The sequence below is a fragment of the Budorcas taxicolor genome, chromosome X (assembly GCF_023091745.1).
Source record: "Budorcas taxicolor isolate Tak-1 chromosome X, Takin1.1, whole genome shotgun sequence".
NCBI classification, from domain to species: Eukaryota; Metazoa; Chordata; class Mammalia; order Artiodactyla; family Bovidae; genus Budorcas; species Budorcas taxicolor.
The window spans coordinates 86,045,499-86,068,534 of record NC_068935.1 but is presented as its reverse complement, the minus strand read 5'-3'; the positions used below and the strand labels follow the sequence as shown (position 1 = coordinate 86,068,534).

Below are 23,036 nucleotides of genomic sequence, written 5' to 3'. Positions count from 1 at the left end.
GCTGGGACCTCATGGTATGTTGAGGGGTGGGACAAGATGGGCAGGGGCAAGGGCCCGATTGCATTGAACCTTGAACTCTCCTCAGTGTCCCAACATGGACTCATCACCTTTTCCCTCCATTGCAACATTTTTCCAGCATCTCTGGCCCGGGGAATGCCAACAATTATACAGAAGTTGGTCAAAGTGCACTAATCAGGTGACAATGACAGACCTGATGGCCCGGGAGGGGGGACTCAGGGTCACTGGTACCCACTTTGTAACCTCACCTCTCCCTTGACAGAAAAGGACAAACTGAGCTGAGTGTGCAGCACTTCTCAGCCAACTGCAAATGGGCCTGCCAGCCAAGTAAAGCTGCACTGTCCCCCACCACCATTGGAGGTTTGGAATTGGGTTTGTGGGCACAGAGACTGGATTAGGGGCCACCAGGAGATATTAAAATGTCTTGCTAATCTCAAGTTTCTAAACAAAACTCAGGCCAGTGGGAGATGAGCACAGGGCAGATCCTTTGGCCCTGCTCAGATTCAGGAAAGAGAGAGACAGGGGATAAGAGAAAGGACAGAAGTGGGGAAATTTTAAAGACCAGTCCACCTTAAGGAGGCGTAGAGATAGGATACTAAATGGGGAACAGAGAAGCACAGAGAAACTTTGAGATGCCCTGAGAAAGACATGGTTAGAGGAATAGGTGTGTGAGAAATTCGTAGTGTCTCCCTTGCACCAAGTATTGGGCATAGGACCTCAGTTGAGCAGAGCTCAGCTGTCTACTCTGAAGCGTCGGTCAGTGCTGAGTGGATCATGCTGGACTGCTTGGTGAAGCATCAGGGTCAGCAGCCCTGTCCGATTCATCGTGGCTTTGCACACCTTGTGCGCCTGCTCAACCAGCTCGTGCAACTGTGGAGGGTAAGTGTGAGAAGGGGCTTCTAGGATCCCATGCTGCCCCTCAGCCACACTCAGCCTTGTAACTGACCGCACGAACATGCTCTAGGTCCACCTCGGCACGCCTCAGCTTCTCCCAGCAATAGTGGAGTTTGCAAAGGCCTTTGGGAGAGATGACAGAAATCATCAGTGACCTCAATGACATTGTGCACTAGTGGACAACCGCACACCTCATCATCTGGAACCTGTGGGCAGAAAGAATGATGATGAGGTATGGAGGGGGTGGCTATGGAGGGGGATCAGGCAGGTAAAATGAGAGAAAGAGGGGGATTGGAGGGCAGTCAGGCAGAAGGAGAGGGATGGGAAGTGAACTAGCAGGAAAGAAGAGAGGAATTCAGTAATTACTAGGTAAAGAAGAAGGGGTCAAAGGGGGTATGATCAAGCATGGAGGATGGAGGAAGAAGTTAAGCTGGGATGTAGGAAAGAGTGTGATCGGGTAGGATGGATGGAAGAGTAGAAAGAGATCAAACAGGAAAGGGAGGAGGGATGGAGGGGAGGTCTGACAGGGAGAAGTACATGAACGTGAGTGACAGTCGCCCAGTCATGTCCAACACTTTGCGATCCCACAGAATTTTCTAGGCCAGAAGAGTGGAATAAGTAGCCTTTCCCTTCTCCAGGGGATCTTCCCAAACCAGGGATTGAACCCAGGTCTCTTGCATTGCGGGTGGATTCTTTACTAGCTGGACCACAGTAGATGAATGGAGGTTGGTAAAACATAAAGGAGGTGAGGAATGGGGTCAGGAGTGTGGAGGGATGAGGGCTGATCAAACAAAGAAGGAGGGATTTTGGAGATGAGAAGCAGGGAGAATGACTGGGGAAGTGAGGCAGGAAGAATAAAAAAGAAATGAAGGGAAGTCAGAAATTCAAAAGAGAGGAATTGAGGGTGTCCTTTCAGGGATGGTTGGGGTGGAATGTCAGGCAGGGGCTGGGAGAAGAAAGCAGATGGGCCAGCAAGAAGACAGGAGGAACAGGGGATGATTATACTGAGGAGCAGAGGAATGGAGGCTAGACAGGCAGAAGGAGAGAGACAGGCAGAAAGAGAAATGTTGGGGGGTGTGGTCAGGCAAGGAGCTTATCAATAAACAGCAGCCACACAGAAAGAAAAGTGAGACTAGAAGATGACTGAGTAATAAGGTGGGGGAGTGTAGGGGAGGTCAGAAAGAGAGGAGGGGACCCACTGAGATTGGTCAGTAGGTATGAAAGCAGTCAGGCAGAGGGAAGAAGGAATAGGAGGCAATTCAAGCACGGAGAACCAGACAAAGAAGGTGGTCAGGTAGGGAGGAGGGGGGCTGGGACTGAAAGCTCATGAGATAGAGAAGAAAAAGTCTCACCTTGGGGTCCATTGAGTGCTCGGGGCGGGAGTTGCTTACAGTACCTGTTACTCTGTGGGTTGTAAACATCACAGAAGAGCCTTGTGGCTCTGGGGAGAGATTGAAAGTGAGGTGCTAAAGATGAAGAGGAGGGTGGTTTCACCCTGAACTCAGGCCACACTTTCTCCCAATCCCACCCAAGTGGGCTTCTCTGGTGGTGCCTCATACAAACCCTGCCCCAAATTCACCCACTTTTGCCTCTGAGCCCACCCACATCCTGCCCTTGATCTTGCCCACCCTGCCCCTGATCCTGTCCACATCATGCCTCTGAAGCTTCAGCTTCATCACCAGTCCTTCCAATGAATATTCAGGGATGATTTCCTTTAGGATTCACTGGTCTGATCTCCTTGTAGACCAAGGGGCTCTCAAGAGTCTTCTGCAGTATGAATATTTACCAGAAAAGGCAAGCATAGATTAGCCTCCGGGCAAGTTGTTGAAACTTGTGGTTCATCAGTTTCCACCTCCAGGATTCCCTCAGTCAGTTGACTTTGAGACTTTTGCCTATTATTCCCTAGCTGAGGGTTTCATCCTGGGCTTTCCTGATGCTCTTGTTCCTGCAGGGTCTGCATTCTCAGGAGTCTCTTTCTCCAGTCCGGCTTTCAGTGTCTTGGCATAATGTAATAATGACATACAGTTTTCCCACTTAACTTGGCTCCCTTCACATGTTGTCCAGAGGAGGGGTTCTTCCCTTAAAAAGTAGTTGTAACCAATCTGATCACACGGAGCACAGCCTTGTCTAACTCAATGAAACTAAGCCATGCCGTGTGTGGCCCCCAAGACAGGAGGGTCATGGTGGAGAGGCCTGACAGAATGTGGTCCACTGGAGAAGGGAATGGTGAACCACTTCAGTATTCTTGCCTTGAGAACCCCATGAACAGTATGAAGAGGCAAAATGATAGGATACTGAAAGGGGAACTCCCCGGGTCGGTAGGTGCCCAATATGATACTGGAGATCAGTGGAGAAATAACTCCAGAAAGAATGAAAGGATGGAGCCAAAGCAAAAACAATACCCAGTTGTGGATGTGACTGGTGATCGAAGCAAGGTCCGATGCTGTAAACAGCAGTGTTGCATAGGAACCTGGAATGTCAGGTCCAAGAATCAAGGCAAGTTGGAAGTGGTCAAACAAGAGGTGGCAAGAGTGAACGTCAACATTCTAAGAATCAGCAAACTAAAATGGACTGGAATGGGTGAATTTAAATCAGATGACCATTATATCTACTACTGCAGGCAGGAATCCCTCAGAAGAAATGGAGTAGCCATCATGGTCAACAAAAGAGTCCAAAATGCAGTACTTGGATGCAATCTCGAAAACGACAGAACGATCTCTGTTCGTTTCCAAGGCAAACCATTCAATATCACGATAATCCAAGCCTATGTCCCAACCAGTAGCACTGAAGAAGCTGAAGTTGAACAGTTCTATGAAGACCTACAAGACCTTTTAGAACTAACACCCCAGAAAGATGTCCTTTTCATTATAGGTCCTGGAATGCAAAAAGTAGGAAGCCCAGAAACACCTGGAGTAACAGGCAAATTTGGCCTTGGAGTACGGAATGAAGCAAGGCAAAGGCTAATAGAGTTTTGCCAAGAGAACCCACTGGTCATAACAAACACTGTCTTCCAACAACACAAGAGAAGACTCTACACATGGACATCACCAGATGGTCAACACCAAAATCAGACTGATTATATTCTTTGCAGCCAAAGATGGAGAAGCTCTATACAGTCAGCGAAAACAAGACCGGGAGCTGACTGTGGCTCAGGTCATGAACTCCTTATTGCCATATTCAGACTTAAATTGAAGAAAGTGGGGGAAACCACTAGACTATTCAGGTATGACCTAAATCAAATCCCTTATGGTTATATAGAGGAAGTGAGAAATAGATTTAAGGGACTAGATCCGATAGAGTGCCTGATGAACTATGGACAGAGGTTCGTGACATTGCACAGGAGACAGGGATCAAGACCATCCCCATGGAAAAGAAATGCAAAAAAGCAAAATGGCTGTCTGAGGAGGCCTTACAAATAGCTGTGAAAAGAAGAGAAGTGAAAAGCAAAGGAGAAAAGGAAAGATGTTCGCATCTGAATGCAGAGTTCCAAACAATAGCAAGGAGAGATAAGAAAGCCTTCTTCAGTGATTAATGCAAACATAGAGGAAAACAACAGAATGGGAAAGACTAGAGATCTCTTCAAGAAAATTAGAGATACCAAGGGAACATTTCATGCAAAGATGGAGTTGATAAAGAACAGAAATCGTATGGACCTAGCAGAAGCAGAAGATATTAAGAAGAGGTGGCAAGAATACACAGAAGAACTATTTAAAAAAGAGCTCCATGACCAAGATAATCACGATGGTGTGATCACTCACCTAGAGCCAGACATCCTGGAATGTGAAGTCAAGTGGGCCTTAGACAGCATCACTACGAACAAAGCTAGTGGAGGTGATGGATTCCAGCTGAGCTAATTCAAATCCTGAAAGATGATGCTGTGAAAGTGCTGCACTCGTTATGCCAGCAAATACGGAAAACTCAGCAGTGGCCACAGGAATGGAAGAGGTCAGTTTTCATTCCAATCCCAAAGAAAGGCAATGCCAAAGAATGCTCGAACAACGCACAATTGCACTCATCTCACACGCTAGTAAAGTAATGCTCAAAATTCTCCAAACCAGGCTTCAGCAATATGTGAACCATGAACTTCTGGATGTTCAAGATGGTTTTAGAAAAGGCAGAGGAACCAGAGATCAAATTGCCAACATCTGCTGGATCATTGAAAAAGCAAGAGAGTTCCAGAAAATCATCTATTTCTGCTTTATGGACTATGCCAAAGCCTTTGACTGTGTGGATCACAATAAACTGTGGAAAATTCTGAAAGAGATGGGAATACCAGACCACCTGATCTGCCTCTTGAGAAAGCTACATGCAGGTCAAGAAGCAACAGTTAGAACTGGACATGGAACAACAGACTGGTTCCAAATAGGAAAAGGAGTATGTCAAGGCTGTATATTGTCACCCTGCTCATTTAGCTTATATGCAGAGTACATCGTGAGAAACGCTGGGCTGGAAGAAGCATAAGCTGGAATCAAGATTGTCGGGAGAAGTATCAGTAACTTCAGATGTGGAAATTACACTACCCTTTTGGCAGAAATCAAAGAAAAACTAAAGAGACTCTTGATGAAAGTGGAAAAGGAGAGTGAAAATCTGGCTTAAAACTCCACATTCGAAAAATGAAGATTATGGCATCTGGTCCTATCAGTTCATGGCAAATAGATGGAGAAACAATGAATACGGTGAATGATTTTATTTTCTTAGGATCCAAAATCACTGAAGATGGTGACTGTAGCCACAAAATTCAAAGATGCTTGCTCCTTGGAAGAAAAGCTATGACAATCCAAGAGACCATATTAAATATCAGAGACATTACTTTGCCCACAAAGGTCCATCTAGTCAAAGCTATGGTTTTTCCAGTAGTCATGTATGGATGTGAGAGTTGGACCATAAAGAGAGCCGAAGGGCAGGGAATGAATGCTTTTGAACTCTGGTGTTGGAGAAGACTCTTGAGAGTCCCTTGAACTGCCAGGAGATCCAACTAGTCAATCCTAAAGGAAATGAATCCTGAACATTCATTGGAAGGACTGAAGCTGCAGCTGAAGCTCCAATACTTTGGCCACCTGATGCGAATAACTGACTCATTAGAAAAGACTCTGTTGCTGGGAAAGATTGAAGGCTGTAGGAGAAGGGGACAACAGAGGATGAGATGGTTGGATGGCATCACTGACTCGATGGACATGAGTTTGAGCAAGCCCCGGGAGTTGGTGATGGACAGGGAAGCCTGGCATGCTGCAACCCATGGGGTTACAAGCAGTCAGACAGGACTGAGGGACTGAACTGAGTTCCAGCTTAGAGCCAGGCCCTGAGGCTAAGCTCCCAGGGTGATAGATCACCATCTTCTTTGGTGTTTATATTTCAAGGAGATGGCTCCTAGTCCCAAAGAAAATTACTCTGGGTTGTTTTGCTGACAGAAGGCTTATTTACCCTTATAAGATTTACATATGTATCCAAGGGGCAGAGGAAGGGTTTACAAATACCAGTTTTCTCCAGGAAATATTCTAAGAAAAGGGAAGGAGGAAAAGGTCTCTTTCTCTTACAGCAACAGAGAAGATTCCATTTTTTTAAAAAATGGCTGTGAGTTTTAAAAGGCTGTGAGTTTCCTAAGCCTGAGTTCCCACAGAGGTGTCGCAGATCATCCTCGACAAATGCCTGCATGTGCACCGAGTTGCCTTACAGGAAAGGACCCTGAGCATGAGCAACCTGCTGCCTAAGAGCAGCCTGGAAACCAGCCTTGGAGTCATTTGCTGTAAGCACAAGCCTGAGAAATGCCAGGGAAAGAGTACTTGGGGCCTTGCTTTCCTGTCACACTCAGCAAGATGTGTAGGAGCACAAGAGACCCATAGAGGAGTGTCTTCAAGTCCAGTGGGACAGTAAAGAAGGCCTAGGCAGTGCCATCAGTCTGTGCTGTGTGTTCATTTACAGCCACAGAGTCTCGAATGGCCAGGGCCACCGGAGCGACACACATTCCATTGGCGGAAGTCCACCGTGAGCCTGTACCCCCTGCTAGTTTTTTCCACCGGCCATACTGGGCCATTATACTGATGCTTTACTGTCGTAATCTACCTGCCGCATTTTAGTCTTAGTCAAGGCCGTGACTTCTCTTTGTCCTCCAGGGAGTCTCTGCTGTTTCCCTTCAGACACCTGGGAGAGGATAGGGAGATGGGTTAGGGAGTGAATTGCACACTCTGCTGTTGTCTCTCTGCACGCGGCAGTCGCTCAGTCGGAGAATTCCCTTTGGTCTTTATCCAGCATTCCTAGAACAAGCATGCAAAACACTGTCCCAGGGAAGTATTAGGTCGTGGAAGCAACAAGGACAGTTCTGTTGACCCTTGAACAATGTAGGGGTTAGGGGCACCAACACCCGTCTGAGTCAAGAATCCAAGTATAACTTTAGACTCTCCCAAAACTTAACTACTAATAGTCTACTGTTGACAGGCAGCCTTATGGTTAACATAAACAGTTGATTAACACATATTTTGTATGTTATATCCGTTACCTGGGCAATAGTGGTAAAGAATCCGACTGCCAGGGTAGGAGACGAACAAGATACGTGGGTTTGATCCTTGGGTGGGGAAGATCCCCTGGAGGAGGAAATGGCAACCCACTCCAGTATTCTTGCCTGGGAAATCCCATGGACAGAGGAGCCTGGCAGGCTACACTCCATGGGACCACAGAGAGTCAGACACAACTGACAATGCACACCCACTCATGCCTTATATACTGTATTCTTTTAAAAAAAATAATTGTATTTGTTTTGTGTTGGGGGGTGCTGTGCTAAGTCTTTGTTGCTGCATGGGGGTATTCTCTAGTTGCGATGTGTGGGGTCTACTCTCTAGTGGCGAGCCACACCCTTCTCATTGTGGTGGCTTCTGTTGTTGTGGATCACAGCTTCTAGGGTGTGTGGGCTCAGTGTTGAAGCTCTGAGGCTCTAGAACACTGCCTCAATAGTTGTGGCACACGTGGGTTTATTTGCTCCGCAACACATGGGATATTCTCAGATCAGGGATGGATACAGTCATTCCAGAATTGCCAGGCAGATTCTTTACCACTGAGCCACCAGGGAAGCCCCTAAATACTGTATTCTTAAGGTAAGCCAGAGAAAAAAATGTTATTAAGAAAATTATTAAGGAGACACACCTAGGATGGCAGCAGGAGAGATGGTGAAATTTGCAGTCTGCCCCTCCGGGCTCTAGTCCTCGGTCCCCAGTCCCCTCAACCCTTCGGCGGCCAGTCCATGTCCTGGCAGAGGTCCAAATGGTAGACCTCTAAACCACCGTATACAACACAGTCCATGTTGACAAGCTTCAGATGCTTCAGAGGCTGCCTAGCAGTCAGAGCAGGAAGGAGCTGGACGAGCTGACATGCTAGTTGGCCAGCGGGGGACAGGGGTGGGGGGTTAAGGTGGGGACACTGCTTGTCATCACCTCCCATTGCAGCCACCTAGATGTGGTTGAGTACCCAGTGGACCGGAGCGGCGCCAGCATGGATGCCGGCGGCTCCATACACTTCAATGACGAGAGCATCGAGGGCACACAGCTGCTGTGGGCTGCCTCGGCAGCTGATCACCTGGGTGCGGAGCCTGCTGTGCCAGGGGGTCTTGGTGAGCCACAAGAATCACAGCCAGAATGGCTTCACTCTTGCACATGGTAGTGGACATAGGCCACAAACGAGGGCCACTTCTAGGTGGGCAGATTCCCTTCCCTCCAGGTGGTCAAGGTACACTCAACTGTGGGGCTGACCCAGAGAGCTGGGACTTTGCTAACAACACGCCAGTGCACATTGCAAAGCAGAACAACTGCCTGGGGATCATGAATGCCCTGATAGAGGCGGGGGCCCACATGGATGCCATCAGATCTTTCAAGAAGACAGTCTACGAGCCGCTGCATGAGAAGCTGCTGGCCAAGAGTACCATTCAGCCCTTCAACTATGTGACCCAGTAGTGCACTGACTTGCACCCTGGACAAGAACAAGAACCCATACAAGGGCTTCACTCCCTAAGAGCTGGAAGCTTTCATCCAGCTGCACGGAAAAGTGTGGGAGAGGAAAACCCAGGATGGGCGGGGCCCACACCTGTCCCCGCCCTCTCTAGGGAACACTTGTGGTGGCTGGAAACCAGGGAAGAGCTCATGGGCCTCCACACCTGTCCCCGCCCTCTCTAGGGAACACTTGTGGTGGCTGGAAACCAGGGAAGAGCTCATGGGCCTCCGTGGCCCGCTCCCCTCATCAGGCAGAGGGGCCAAGAATCAATGAGCTCTTGGTGGTAGAAGCTTCCAGACCACGTGCTCAGAGAACTGACATTCTATAGGAGTCCACGCACTCATCCTCCACAAGAAGATGCTCAACCTCCCACATGTCCTGTCTGCCTGAGTTTCAGAGAATCTTGCCTCTGACCTGGGGCAGAGAGATTGAAACCATTGCCTTCCTCCCCTACTAGAAACACATGTAGAAGCTGAGAGTTGGGTTCAGCCTCTACCTCTGACGTATCAGAAAGGATAGACCCAGCCACCCAGGGCAGTGTTAGAACTGCGGCCCCTGAGAGGGCAAAGTGGGAGAATCCACCTTTCCAGCACATTCTCACCTGCTCCTTCTGCCCTGCTGTGGGTCCAACTCTCTGCCCACAAGCCACCAGCCCCTTGGGTAGCTTTTGTGATTTGGTGTTCTGTTTATTTACCTGGGGGAGGGGAGTTAGTGCTCACCAGGTGGCTCTGTGGTAAAGAATCCACCTTCAATGCAAGAGACACAGGAGATGCCAGTTCGATCCCTGTGTCGGGAAGATCCCCTGGAGAAGGGAATGGCCACTCACTCCAGTATTCTTGCCTGGAGAATACCATGGAGAGAGGAGCTTGGTGGGCTATAGTCCATGGTGTCGCAAAGAGTTAGATGCGACTGTGCACGTACAAGCACGGGCAGCTTACAGCTGTGGTGCAAGAGGTTTTGCTGCCATACACTTAAAAAAAAAAGAGATTTTGGTGTCAGGCTCCCTAAGTTCATTTCACACAACAAGGGTTTTATCTTGCCTGAGACAGCCACGGCCAGCTAGAGTGAGCTATATTTTGTGACAAGTTCATGAAGGTCCCCCAAACGAGGGTGACCATACATTTCTGAACACTTCACTCACTTGCCTTTTACTTGGGCTGCCCTACTTCCCATTCTCACTAGAAAGAGAAGTCGTTTTCCAAAGGAGGACCAGGCCAAATACCAAAGGAGCTGGGCTTGCCAGCCACTTCTGACTCAACAAGAGCTATTAATAGTTTGGTTGCTTTGGAGTTTGATTTTCACAGTTTCTGAGTTCAAACTGCAGGTCACCTCTGCCTCACAAATCACACAAGTGGGCACAGGTGTGTGGCGAACAATCCACTTGGAAACCAGGATCCAGGTGACCCTGAGATAATTCCAAGTATTGACACACCATTAACCCACTGAGCCAGATAGATAAGATGGTGGATGTCTGGAACAGGTTGTCGACTACAGTGGTACAAAATCTTGGTCTCTCATCACTGGGGGTGGGGAGGGTGATCAAGTGCTCCTTCTAGAGAACCTGCCCCTGAGAGACTGTCAGGTGTGGGGGGTATCCTCCATGTGCCCTGGCCGCCAGCAGGAGAGTGGTTTTGGCCCGTTGGGAAAGCAGTGAGGGACAGAAAGGGACTGGAGCCGCCACCCCTACAGCTCAGGAAAGAGGCCATTCCCACTCTGCGCCTCTCCTGCAGGCTTATCTCAGGGCAGATACCCAGAAGACTCCAGAAGCCACAGTGGGTGCCTAGATGTTCTGTCCCTCCGAGGGAACTAAGTCTCGTTTAGATTTGCAGTGTTAGCACAGTCTTTATTTACAAGACCAGGTGTTGCCTTCTGTCAAGGCAGGGAACACCATCACCGTCCCTCCAGAAGCCTGGAATAAAGAAACAAGGCAGTGTCCCCCCAAAAAAATCCATGAGGAAGAGAAAATACATTCACAGTACTGACCTATATTTATTGATAGTGTAAGTTTATGTCATCTGTTTACAAGAGGAATTATCTGTCAGTACCTTTATCCACATTGTTTTATATGATACAAAACACTATAGATGTTTCACATTTTATCAACACTAGATATCAAAAATGAAAAGAGGAGAACAAGATAGCAGAGGAGTGGGTGGGCATGGAGTACATCTCTCTCCATGGATACATCAGGAATACACCTTCAGACACAGTAGCGCATGCAGAACACCAGCTGAGAGCGGACAGGAGGACCTGACCAGCAGAAAAGAATATATAGACCCACGCAAAACTCGGTAGGATGAAGGAACTAGGGGGAGAAACAGAAGTGTTAGTAGGACTGGACCTGCCCTCAGCGGGTGGGGGAACTGAAGCAGGGGTCCAATCCCCACATTGGGGCAACTGTCTGAGTCAGAGGAGACTTTTAAGGCTGAGAGTGAACCAGCTGATCTGTGGCAGCCTAAATGGAAGGAGAATTATACAGTCCTTGCCAGAGCCATACATATCCTGGACAGGGACGCAGGTCCCCTGGAAGGTGCTCGGCTGGGAGCTGGAGTTTAGGGATTGTGGAGCAATCCAAGGGCGAGGGCTGCTGTTGACCACAGAGAGAGTGATCGAGGGAAGAGATTGTGGTGGGAAATGCCTGTGGAGGAAAGCCGGGCAGCCTTGGAAGCAAGGCAATACTGCTGAGTCACGCATAGGGAGTAGAGCCACCATCATAGCCTCTCTCTCCCCACTCGCCAGCACCGGCAGCTGAACAATAGAGAGGCTGGCCCATCAAACACCTGACACACTGGACTACAGAGTAGGACCCCACCCAGGGTGCCCCTTTAAGTGCCTGATGCACCGATCTGCAGAGTAGGACCCCCAGCCAGGGGGACCCCTCTATGTGCCTGATGTGCCAAACAACAGAGAAGGGCCCCAGGCAAGGAATCCCTCTAAGTGCCTGAACCGGCGGAGCTACAGAGAAAGACTGGCCAAAGAAGCCTTCTGGTCACCAGCTACAAGAGGCTCGAAAAAAGACTGATAGGGCCATAACTCCTGGGGGCAGAGGCAGTCCGTGTCCCTCCACACTTTGCACCGCCAGGGTCCCCGCAAGCCAAGCAGCTGCGCCACCTTCACGCTCAACGCTCACGAAGGCAGAACTGCTACAGGCAAAGAAATCTTGCATCTATGCACGCAAGGTTGCTTCAGTCATGTCCAACTCTTTGCAGCCCTGTAGACTGTGGCCTGCCAGGCTTCTCTGTCAGGGGGTTCTCCAGGCAAGAATGCTGGAGTGTATTGGACAATACTGGTTTCCACACCCTTCTAGAGCACTATATTTCCTGCTGCCCTAGCTGCCAACTCCCCTGAGTAGCTGGTGCTGATAGAAACACCTGTGACTCAAGCAGCTGCACCACCTCCACACCTGGCCCTCACAGGGGCAAACCCAAATCCTCCAGGGCAGCCTCAGGAGCAATTCCCAGTGGACAACCCACATGCAGAGGTGGAAATAAAACCACAGTTGAAACCCAGGGGCAATGTGGCTAAGGAAGAAGACTCAAAACCTTCCCACCAACTGTACAAGCTGCAGATTAAATCCACATGATCAACCAGGCAGACTCTGTGTCTATCAAATATATAAAATGACATTGAGAGCGCCCACAAAAGAAAACACACTAGTTCTAATAACTGTGGACACTGGAGACAAGAATACACAGGAGTAGGGCCAGACTAGAATCTGAGCTGCCCCCACAGCAGGTCCAGAGATCAGCACAGAGTGGGAGGGCATCCTAGGGAGGTGAGGTGAACTGTGACTCCCAGCAAGGGAAAGGACTCTGACAGCAGTGACTCAAGAAAAGCATCTATTATTCTTATGTTTTGACTTGTTCTATATATCCTTTTGGATTTTTTTTTCTTTTTTTGTTTTCCTCCCCTCACCCCACCCATTGCAGTTGTCAATTTTATTGGCACTATGAAACCTAATTAAGCCTTTGAGCTTCTTTTCCCCCCCTCAATCACAATTTATTTGTTGTTATAAACCTCTGCCTCTATGTCAGGCTTTTGCCGTTCTATGGAGTTTTCCATTTTTTCCCTTTCTTTTCTCTTTTTATAATTTTAATTTTTAAACCTATATTATTTTCTCTACATTTATTCCCTTGTTTGCTTTTCCTACTGTTTTTTCCCCTTTCAGTTAATATTTAATGCATATAAATTTCTTTATCTACCTCTATTTAACTTTGCATATCTATTCTTCCTTTCTTTTCTTTCATTCCTTTCCTCACAACATATTTCTTAGTTTTCTTTTCATTGATTTATTCCCCACTTGGCACCTTGCTCTACTTTTGTTTTCTGGTTTGTGCTTTAGATAGTTCTAGTCTTAACTGGTAAATATGATATTTGATTTCCTTTGTTCACTGGGTCAGTCTACTGTACTTTATTTTAGTTGGACTGTTTTGACTTTGCTTATGGGTGTATATGTACATGTGTATATTCCATTATTTTAATTATTATTTGCCTGATTTGTCTGGGGTTCATCTTTGGTTTCTCATTTTTGGGTATTTGTTTTAATCTCACTTAATGCCATAACAAACCACTTGTGGAATCTTAGTTCCTGACCAGAGATCAAGCCTTTGCAGTGGGAGCACTGACTCTAAGACCCTAGACTACCAGAGAACTAACCCTAGGGAGTATCAAATAGTGAGAACTCACACAAAGGAAACCACTTGAATACAAGACCCGGCATCACCCAACACCAGTAGCACCCTGTGCAGGATGCCTCATCTAAGCAACAAACAAAATAAAAATACAAACCCAATTATCAGCAGACAGGATTATCACCTCACTCAGCCTTGCCCATCAGAGGAAACGGAAAGAAACAAACAAACAAAAAACTCAGCACAAATCTCACCATATACAAAACTTATACAAACCACTGGACCAACCTTAGGAGGGCAGAAACCAAAAGGGAGAAAGAATTCAAACTTGAAGCCTGGGAAAAGGGGACCTCAAACACAATAGTTTACATATATATACATATATAATGAAAAGGCAGAGAAATACTACACAAATGAAGGAACAAATTAGAAGTGCAGGAATCCAAAGAAGAAACACAAGCTGGAATTAAGATTGCTGGGAGAAATATCAATAACCTCAGATATGCAGATGACACCACCCTTATGGCAGAAAGTGAAGAGGAACTAAAGAGCCTCTTGATGAAAGTGAAAGAGGAGCGTGAAAAAGTTGGCCTAAAGCTCAACATTCAGAAAACAAAGATCATGGCATCTGGTCCCATCACTTCATGGGAAATAGATGGGGAAACAGTGGAAACAGTGTCAGACTTTATTTTTTGGGCTCCAAAATCACTGCAGATGGTGACTGCAGACATGAAATTAAAAGATGCTTACTCCTTGGAAGAAAAGTTATGACCAACTTAGATAGTATATTCAAAAGCAGAGACATTACTTTGCCGACTAAAGTCCGTCTAGTCAAGGCTATGGATTTTCCTGTGGTCATGTATGGATGTGAGAGTTGGACTGTGAAGAAAGTTGAGCACCGAAGAATGGATGCTTTTGAACTGTGGTGTTGGAGAAGACTCTTGAGAGTCCCTTGGACTGCAAGGAGATCCAACCAGTCCATTCTGAAGGAGATCAGCCCTGGGTTTTCTTTGGAAGGAATGATGCTAAAGCTGAAACTCCAGTACTTTGGCCACCTCATGCGAAGAGTTGACTCATTGGAAAAGACTCTGATGCTGGGAGGGGTTAGGGGCAGGAGGAGAAGGGGACGACAGAGGATGAGATGGCTGGATGGCATCACTGACTCGATGGACATGAGTCTGAGTGAACTCCGGGAGTTGGTGATGGACAGGGAGGCCTGGCGTGCTGCGATTCATGGGGTCGCAAAGAGTTGGACACGACTGAGCAACTGAACTGAACTGAACTGAAGAGGAAATAGGCAAACTACCTGAAAAATAATTCAGAATCAAGATAGTAAGATAATCACAAACCTTGAAAACAAAATAGAGAAAATTCAAGGATCAATTCACAAAAACCTGGAAGAATTAAAGAATAAACATACAAACAACACAATTACTGAAATTAAAAATACTCTGGAAAGAATCAATAGCAGAGTATCTGAAGCAGAAGAACAAATCAGTGAGCTGGAAGAGAAAATGGTGGAAATAACCTCTGAAGAGCAGAATAAAGCAAAAAGAAAGAAAAGAACTGAGGACAGTCTCAGAGACCTCTGGGACCATATCAAATGCACCAACATTCAAATTATAAGGGTCCCAGAAGAAGAAGAAGAGAGAAAGAAAGGGTATGAGAAAATTTTTGAAGAGATTATAGTTCAAAATTTCCCCAATATGGAAACGGAATAATCAAGTCCAAGAGGCACAGAGTCCCATATAGGATAAACTCAAGGAGAAACAGGCCAAGACGTGTACTAATCAAACTAACAAAAACTAAACACAAAGAAAGAATATTAAAAGCAGCAAGGGAGAAGCAACAAATAACATACAAGGGAAACTCCATACTTTTAACAGCTGATCTTTCAGCAGAAACTCTGCAGGCCGGAAGGGAATGGCAGGATATATTTAAAGTATTGAAAGGGAAATCTACAACCAAGATTACTGTACCCAGCAAGGATCTCATTCAAAATTGATGAATAAATCAAAAGTTTTTCAGACAAGCAGAAGTTCAGAGAATTCAGTGCAACCAAACCAGCTTTACAAACAAGGTTAAAGGGACCTATATAGTCAAGAAATACAGAGAAGTAAAAAAAAATCTACAAAAATCAACCCCAAACAATCAAGAAAATGGCAATAGGAAATATATATCAATAATTACTTTAAATGTAAATGGATTAAATGCTCTAACCAAAAGACACAGACTGGTTGAATAGATACAAAAACAAGACCCATATATATGCTGTCTACAAGAAACCCACTTCAGACCTCAAGATACATATACACTGAAAGTGAGAGGATGGAAAAATATATTCTCTGCAAATGGGAAGCAAAAGAAAGCTGGAGTATCAATACTCATATCAGACAAAATTGACCTTAAAATAAAGAAGGTTATAAGAGATAAGGAAGGATTCTACATAATGATCAAGGGATCAACCTAAGAAGACATAACAATTGTAAATATCTATGCACCCAACACAGGAGCTCCTCAATACATAAGACAAATAGTAACAGACATAAAGGGAGAAATTGACAGTAACACAATAATAGTAGGAGACTTTACCCACTCACACCAATGGACAGATCATCAAAACAGAAAATTAATAAGGAAACACAAGTCTTAAATGATACACTGGATGAGATGGAGCTCATTGATATCTTCAGGACATTCCATCCAAATGCAGAGGAATATACCTTCTTCTCAAGGGCACATGGAAGATTCTCCAGGATAGACCACATCTTGGGTCACAAATCAAACCTCAGTAAATTTAAGAAAATTGAAATCATATCAAGCATCTTCCCTGACCACAATGCTATGAGACTAGATATCAATTACAATAATAAAAAAAAACTGTAAGAAATGCAAACACATTAAACAACACGTTTTTGAATAACCAACAGGTTACTGAAGAAATCGAAAGGGAAATTTAAAAATTCCTAGAAACAAATGACAATGAAAACACGACAACTCAAAACCTATGGGATGCAGCAAAAGCAGTTCTAAGAGGGAAGTTTATAGCAATACAATCCTGCCTCGAGAAACAAGAAAAACACCAAATAGACAACCTAACTACACCTAAAGCAACTGGGAAAAGGAAAAAAAAAAACAAAAACACCAAAATTAGTAGAAAGATCAGAGCCGAAGAACTCTGAAGTGAAGATCAGAGCAGAAATAAATGAAAAAGAAATGAAAGAAACAATAGTAAAGATTAATAAAATGAAAAGCTGGTTCTTTGAGAAGATAAACAAAGTTGACAAACCTTTGGCCAGACTCATCAAGGAAAAAGGATAGAAGAATCAAATCAACAAAATTAGAAATGAAAAACGAGAGGTTGCAACAGACAATGCAGAAATACAAAGGATAATAAGAGACTGTTGTGAAGAACTAATGGCAATAAAATGGGTAACCTGGAAGAAATGGACAGATTGAATTTTCCAAGTTCCAAGTTCCAACTTTCAAAAGTTTAATCTTCCAAGACTGAACCAAGAAATATAAATTATAAGCAACCAAATTACAAGCAGTGAAATTGAAGCTCTGATCAAAATCTCCCAAAAAACAGAAGCCCAGGACCAGATGGCTTCACAGGAGAATTCTATCAAACATTCAGAAAAGAAGTAATGCCTATCTTAAAACGCTTTCAGGTTTGATGCATGATACAGGATGCTCGGGGCTGGTGCACTGGGATGACCCAGAGGGATGGTATGGGGAGGGAGGTGGGAGGGGGGTTCAGGATGGGGAACATGTGTATACTCGTGGTGGATTCATGTTGATGTATGGCAAAACCAATACAATATTGTAAAGTAATTAGCCTCCAATTAAAATAAATAAATTTATTGACTAAATAAATAAGAAAAAAGAAAGCTACAGGCCAATATCACTGATGAACATAGATGCAAAAGTCCTCAACAAAATTTTAGGAAATAAAACTCAGCAACACAAAAAGCTCATGACCAAGTTGGGTTTATTCCAGAGATGCAAGGATTCTTCAATATATGCAAAATCAATCAATGTGATACGCCATATTAACAAATTGAAAGATAAAAACCATATGCTGATCTCAATAGATGCAGAAAAATCCTTTGAGAAAATTCAGCACCCATTTACGATTCAGTTCAGTTCAATTCAGTCACTCAGTCGTGTCTGACTCTTTGCAACCCCTTGAATCCCAGCACGCCAGGCCTCCCTGTCCATCACCAACACCCGGAGTTCACCCAAACTCATGTCCATTGAGTCAGTAATGCCATCCAGCCATCTCATCCTCTGTCTTCCCCTTCTCCTCCTGCCCCCAATCCCTTCTAGCATCAGGGTCTTTTCCAATGAGTCAACTCTTTGCATGAGGTGGCCAAAGTATTGGAGTTTCAGCTTCAGCATTAGTCCTTTCAATGAACACCCAGGACTGATCTCCTTTAGGATGGACTGGTTGGATCTCCTTGCAGTCCAAGGGACTCTCAAGAGTCTTCAATACCACAGTTCAAAAGCATCAATTCTTCAGCACTCAGCTTTCTTTGTGGTCCAACTCTCACATCCATACATGACCATTCAAAAAACCATAGCCTTGACTAGACGAACTTTTGTTGGCAAAGTAATGTCTCTGCTTTTTAATATGTTGTCTAGGTTGGTCATAACTTTCCTTTCAAGGAGTAAGCATCTTTTAATCTCATGGCTGCAATCACAAGCTGCAGTGATTTTGGAGCCCCCCAAAATAAAGTCAGCCACTGTTTCCCCATCTATCTGCTATGAAGAGATGGGACGGGATGCCATGATCTTAGTTTTCTGAATGTTGAGCTTTAAGCCAACTTTTTCACTCTCCTCTTTCACTTTCATCAAGAGGCTCTTTAGTTTTCTTTCACTTTCTGCCATAAGGGTAGTGTCATCTGCATATCTGAAGTTATTGATATTTCTCCTGGCAATCTTGATTCCAGCTTGTGCTTCTTCCAGCCCAACATTTCTCATGATGTACTCTGCATAGAAGTTAAATAAGCAGGGTGACAATATACAGCCTTGACGGACTTCTTTTCCTATTTGCAACCAGTCTGTTGCAAATGTCCAGTTCTAACTGTTGCTTCCTGACCTGCATTTTGGTTTCTCAAGAGGCAGGTCAGGTGGTCTGGTATTCCCATCTCTTTCAGAATTTTCCACAGTTTATTGTGATCCACACAGTCAAAGGCTTTGGCATAGTCAATAAAGCAGAAATAGATGATTTTCTGGAACTTTCTTGCTTTTTCAATGATCCAGCGGATGTTTGCAATTTAATCTCTGGTTCCTCTGCCTTTTCTAAAGCCAGCTTGAACATCTGGAAGTTCACCGTTCATGTATTGCTGAAGCCTGGCTTGGAGAATTTTAAGCATTACTTTACTAGTGTGTGAGATGAGTGCAATTGTGCGATAGTTCAAGCATTCTTTGGCATTGTCTTTCTTTGGAATTGGAATGAAAACTGAACTTTTCCAGTCCTGTGGCCACTGCTGAGTTTTCCAAATGTGCTGGCATATCGAGTGCAGCACTTTCACGGCATCATCTTTCAGGATTTGAAATAGCTCAACTGGAATTCCAACACCTCCACTAGCTTTGTTCGTAGTGATGCTTCCTAAGGCCCACTTGACTTCACATTCCAGGATGTCTGGCTCTAGGTGAGTGATCACACCATCGTGATTACCCGGGTCGTGAAGATCTTTTTTGTATAGTTCTTCCATGTATTCTTGCCACCTCTTCTTAATATCTTCTGCTTCTGTTAGGTCCATACCATTTCTGTCCTTTATTGAGCCCATCTTTGCATGAAATATTCCCTTGAATCTCTAATTTTTTGAAGAGATCTCTAGTCTTTCCCATTCTGTTGTTTCCCTCTATTTCTTTGCATTGATGGCTGAGGAAGGCTTTCTTATCTCGCCTTGCTATTCTTTGGAACTCTGCATTCAAATGGGTATATCTTTCCTTTTCTCCTTTGCTTTTTGCTTCCCCTCTTTTAACAGCTATTTATAAGGCCTCCTCAGACAGCCATTTTGCTTTTTTGCATTTCTTTTTCTTGGGGATTGCTGGCGACGGAATGAAACACCAACACTGCAGAGTGGTTTGAATCTTTATATTTTAACACTTGCTTCTTACAGCTGCTTTATTTTATATCCCTTGCACAACAACCTACAGGGCAAGCTGCCAAGCACTGTGATTCAGAGACTATACAGTGCGCAGGCGCAGGGCGAGATAACCTTTACCTTGACTTATTTACTGCAGCTAAGACTTTGTTTTGGGGAACTTCCTTATCAACTTAGAATCCGTTTTGTCCCTGGGTCTGTTCCTTTTGAGGAATCAGAGAAACATCCTTGTGTGCAAGAAATGTTCTTTTCCCACGGGAACAAACAGAGGATTCTTAGCTGAACATCTCGTTTGCAAGAATGTTCAGCCCTGGTTGAGAGTTTCGTTTGCAAGCACTTCTCAACCTTCCTTATACCTTGTTCCTTACAGGGATGGTATTGATTCCTGTCTCCTGTACAATGTCACGAACCTCCATCCATAGTTCATCAGGCACCCTGTCTATCAGATCTAGTCCCTTCAATCTATTTCTCACTTCCACTGTATAGTCATAAGGGATTTGATTCAGGTCATACCTGAATGGTCAAGTGGTTTTCTCCACTGTCTTCAATTTCAGTCTGAATTTGGCAATAAGGAGTTCATGATCCAAGCCACAGTCAGCTCCCAGTCTTGTTTTTGCTGACTGTATAGAGCTTCTCCATCTTTGGCTGCAAAGAATATAATCAATCTGATTTCAGTGTTGACTATCTGGTGATGTCCATGTGTGGAATATTACTCAGCCATAAATAGGAATGCCTTTGAATCAGTTCTAACGAGGTGGATGAACCTAGAACCTGTTATACAGAGTGAAATGAGTCAGAAAGAGAAAGATAAATATCATATTCTAATGCATATATATGGAATCTAGAGAAACGGTACTGAAGAATTTACTCACAGGGCAGCGATGGAGAAACAGACATAGAGAATAGACTTGTGGACTTGGGTAGAGGGGAGGAGAGGGTGAGATGTATGGAAAGAGTAACATGGAAACTTAAATTACCATATGTAAAATAGATAGCCGATGGGAATTTGCCGTATGGCTAAGAAACTCAAATCGAGGCTCTGTATGAACCTAGAGGGGTGGGATGGAGAGGAGAAGGGAGGGAAGTTCAAAAGAGAGGGGATATATGTATACCTATGGCTGATTCAGGTTGAGGTTTGACAGAAAACAACAAAACTCTGTAAAGCAATTATCCTTCAATTAAAAAAATGAAAAAAATAAAGTGAAAAAGAAATTTGTATTTATTTACAGTTATGATGACTAATGCGCTGATAATGAAGAAGCAGCAATATCATTGCATTATGGTAGCCTCAAGTAATCGATATGATTGTTTCATGGTAGTTTAGCCTATACACTAATGAATGAACTTTTAGAAACTTTTTGTGGCATACAGTATTACAGTCATATTCTTAATACAGTTTTGGAAGCATTTTTACCTTAAAAAAAACACCTCTGATAACAGGCTCTTATGCAGTTTCTCAATTTACAAGAGAGTGAGAGACTCATACTGTGCAATAATGTAATTCTTTAAGAGACAAGTTGTGAAACAGTAAGAAAACTAACACACTAATAATTTTATATTGAATATTGCTCATCTTATGGCTATTTAAGGACAGGCTATCCAGGGCACTACATCTTGCCCACAATATTCTATATCATGCATACTTAGGAGATGAGATTGACACAAAAACATCTCCATGTGTTTCTTGTCATACAGTTGTTAGATTTTCACATGAAGACACTCAGAACGCATACACATCAGATGTGTTTTATAAGCATAAGGCATGATGATTCTTTGCTAAAATGGATGTAGATTCATCATGAAGGTTTTCATGCTCATCTTCGTGTTGAGTAGGTTGGAGAGGAGGAGGAAAAGAAGGAGTTGGTCTCTGTCTCCAGGGCAGCAGAGGTGAAGGAAGTGGAAGGGAAGGCAGGAGAGGCAGGCACACATGGTGTAACTTTATGGAAACACATCATGATCTCTGAGTTTTTTGCTTTTTCATTTTTCCAAAAATGTTTCTATACTGTACCAACCCTTCTTCCACCATTTGCTTTAGTTTCAGCCTGCATCATAGAAGAAGCCCTGTTATAAAAGAAGTCAAAAGTAGTCTAGAGAAGTCAGAACACTTCTGCCAGATTGGCTAATGTCAGTTTGTTTTCTGACTCTGCTTCTTCTGTCTTCTTCCTCCTCTTTGTCAGGCACTGGTTGGGAAGCTCTCATCTCCATCAAGTAGTCTTCTGTAAATTCCTCTGGTGTGGTGTCTATTAGCACTTGAATTTCTCCAAGATCTGTATCTTGAAACCTTTATCACCTGCCTTTTTTTTTTTTTTTGTATGTGTGGCATCCACAATCTCTTTCCTTGATGGGCTCTGTCATAAATCCTGTGAAGTCATACACAGCATCTGGAGAGTTTGCTCTGGCAGAAGTTTATTGTTTCAGGCTTGATGATTTTCATGGCTTTTTCTATAACAAAAATGACATCTTCAATAGTGTAATCCTTTCAGACTTTAACGATGTCCTCTCTGTTGGAGTTCTCTTCCATAGTGCTGACAATCCTTTCCATAGAGGACTGTGTGTAATGAGCCTTAAAGGTCCTTATGACCACCTGATCTAGAGGCTGACCTAGAGATATATTGTTTGGGGGCACTTGAATCACTTTAATGCCTTCAGTGTTGAACAGCTGGAGCTCTGGGTGGCCAAGGATATTGTCCAAGGTCAAAACGACTTTAAAAGGCAGTCCTTTACCAGCCAGATATTTTCTGACCTCAGAGACAAAGCATTGATTGACCCAATCCAGGAAAAGAATTCTGGTTCTTCAGGCCTTCTTGTTGTACAATCAAAAGACTAGCAGCTGGTGTTTATCTGTTCCCTTCAAGGCTTGTCTTCTGGCTCAGTTGGCTAAGAATCTGTCTGCAATGCCAGAGACCCATGTTTGATCTCTGGGTTGGGAAGATCCCCTGGAGAAAGAAATGGCAACCCACTCCAGTATTCTTGCCTTGTAAATCCCAAGGACAGAGGAACCTGGAAGGCTACAATCCGTAGGGTCGCAAAGAGTCAGACGCAGTTGAGCGACTAACACACTCAGGGCTCGGGAGTTAGCATCTTTATAGATAAGGGCAGTCCAGATCATAAACTCGACTGCATTTGAAGAAAATAGTAGTTAGCTTATCCATCCCTGCCTTCAATTCTGTGCTTGCTTCTCTTCCTTACTAATAAATGTCTTTTTTTTTCACATATTTCTGTCAGAATAGGGCACGTTTAACTGTATTAAAAACCTGTTCAGGCAGATATCCCTCTCCTCAGTGCTTTTCTACATGGTATCTGGAACTCATCTGCTGCCCCCTGGTGGGTACAAGCTGCTTCTCCTCTTATCTTGACATTTTAACGCTTCCCTGATAGTCCAGTTGGTAAAGAATCCACCTGC

The 23,036-nt window shown here is 44.5% G+C and overlaps 2 pseudogenes; one reads left to right on the top strand and one right to left on the bottom strand.

Moving 5' to 3' along the window:
• Nucleotides 1-750: 750 nt before the first annotated feature.
• Nucleotides 751-6,943, bottom strand: LOC128069552 (CXXC-type zinc finger protein 1-like; annotated as a pseudogene).
• A 1,220-nt stretch (nucleotides 6,944-8,163) lies between these two features.
• The window catches only part of LOC128069551 (protein fem-1 homolog A-like), a 35,890-nt pseudogene continuing 21,017 nt past the window's right edge, over nucleotides 8,164-23,036 (top strand).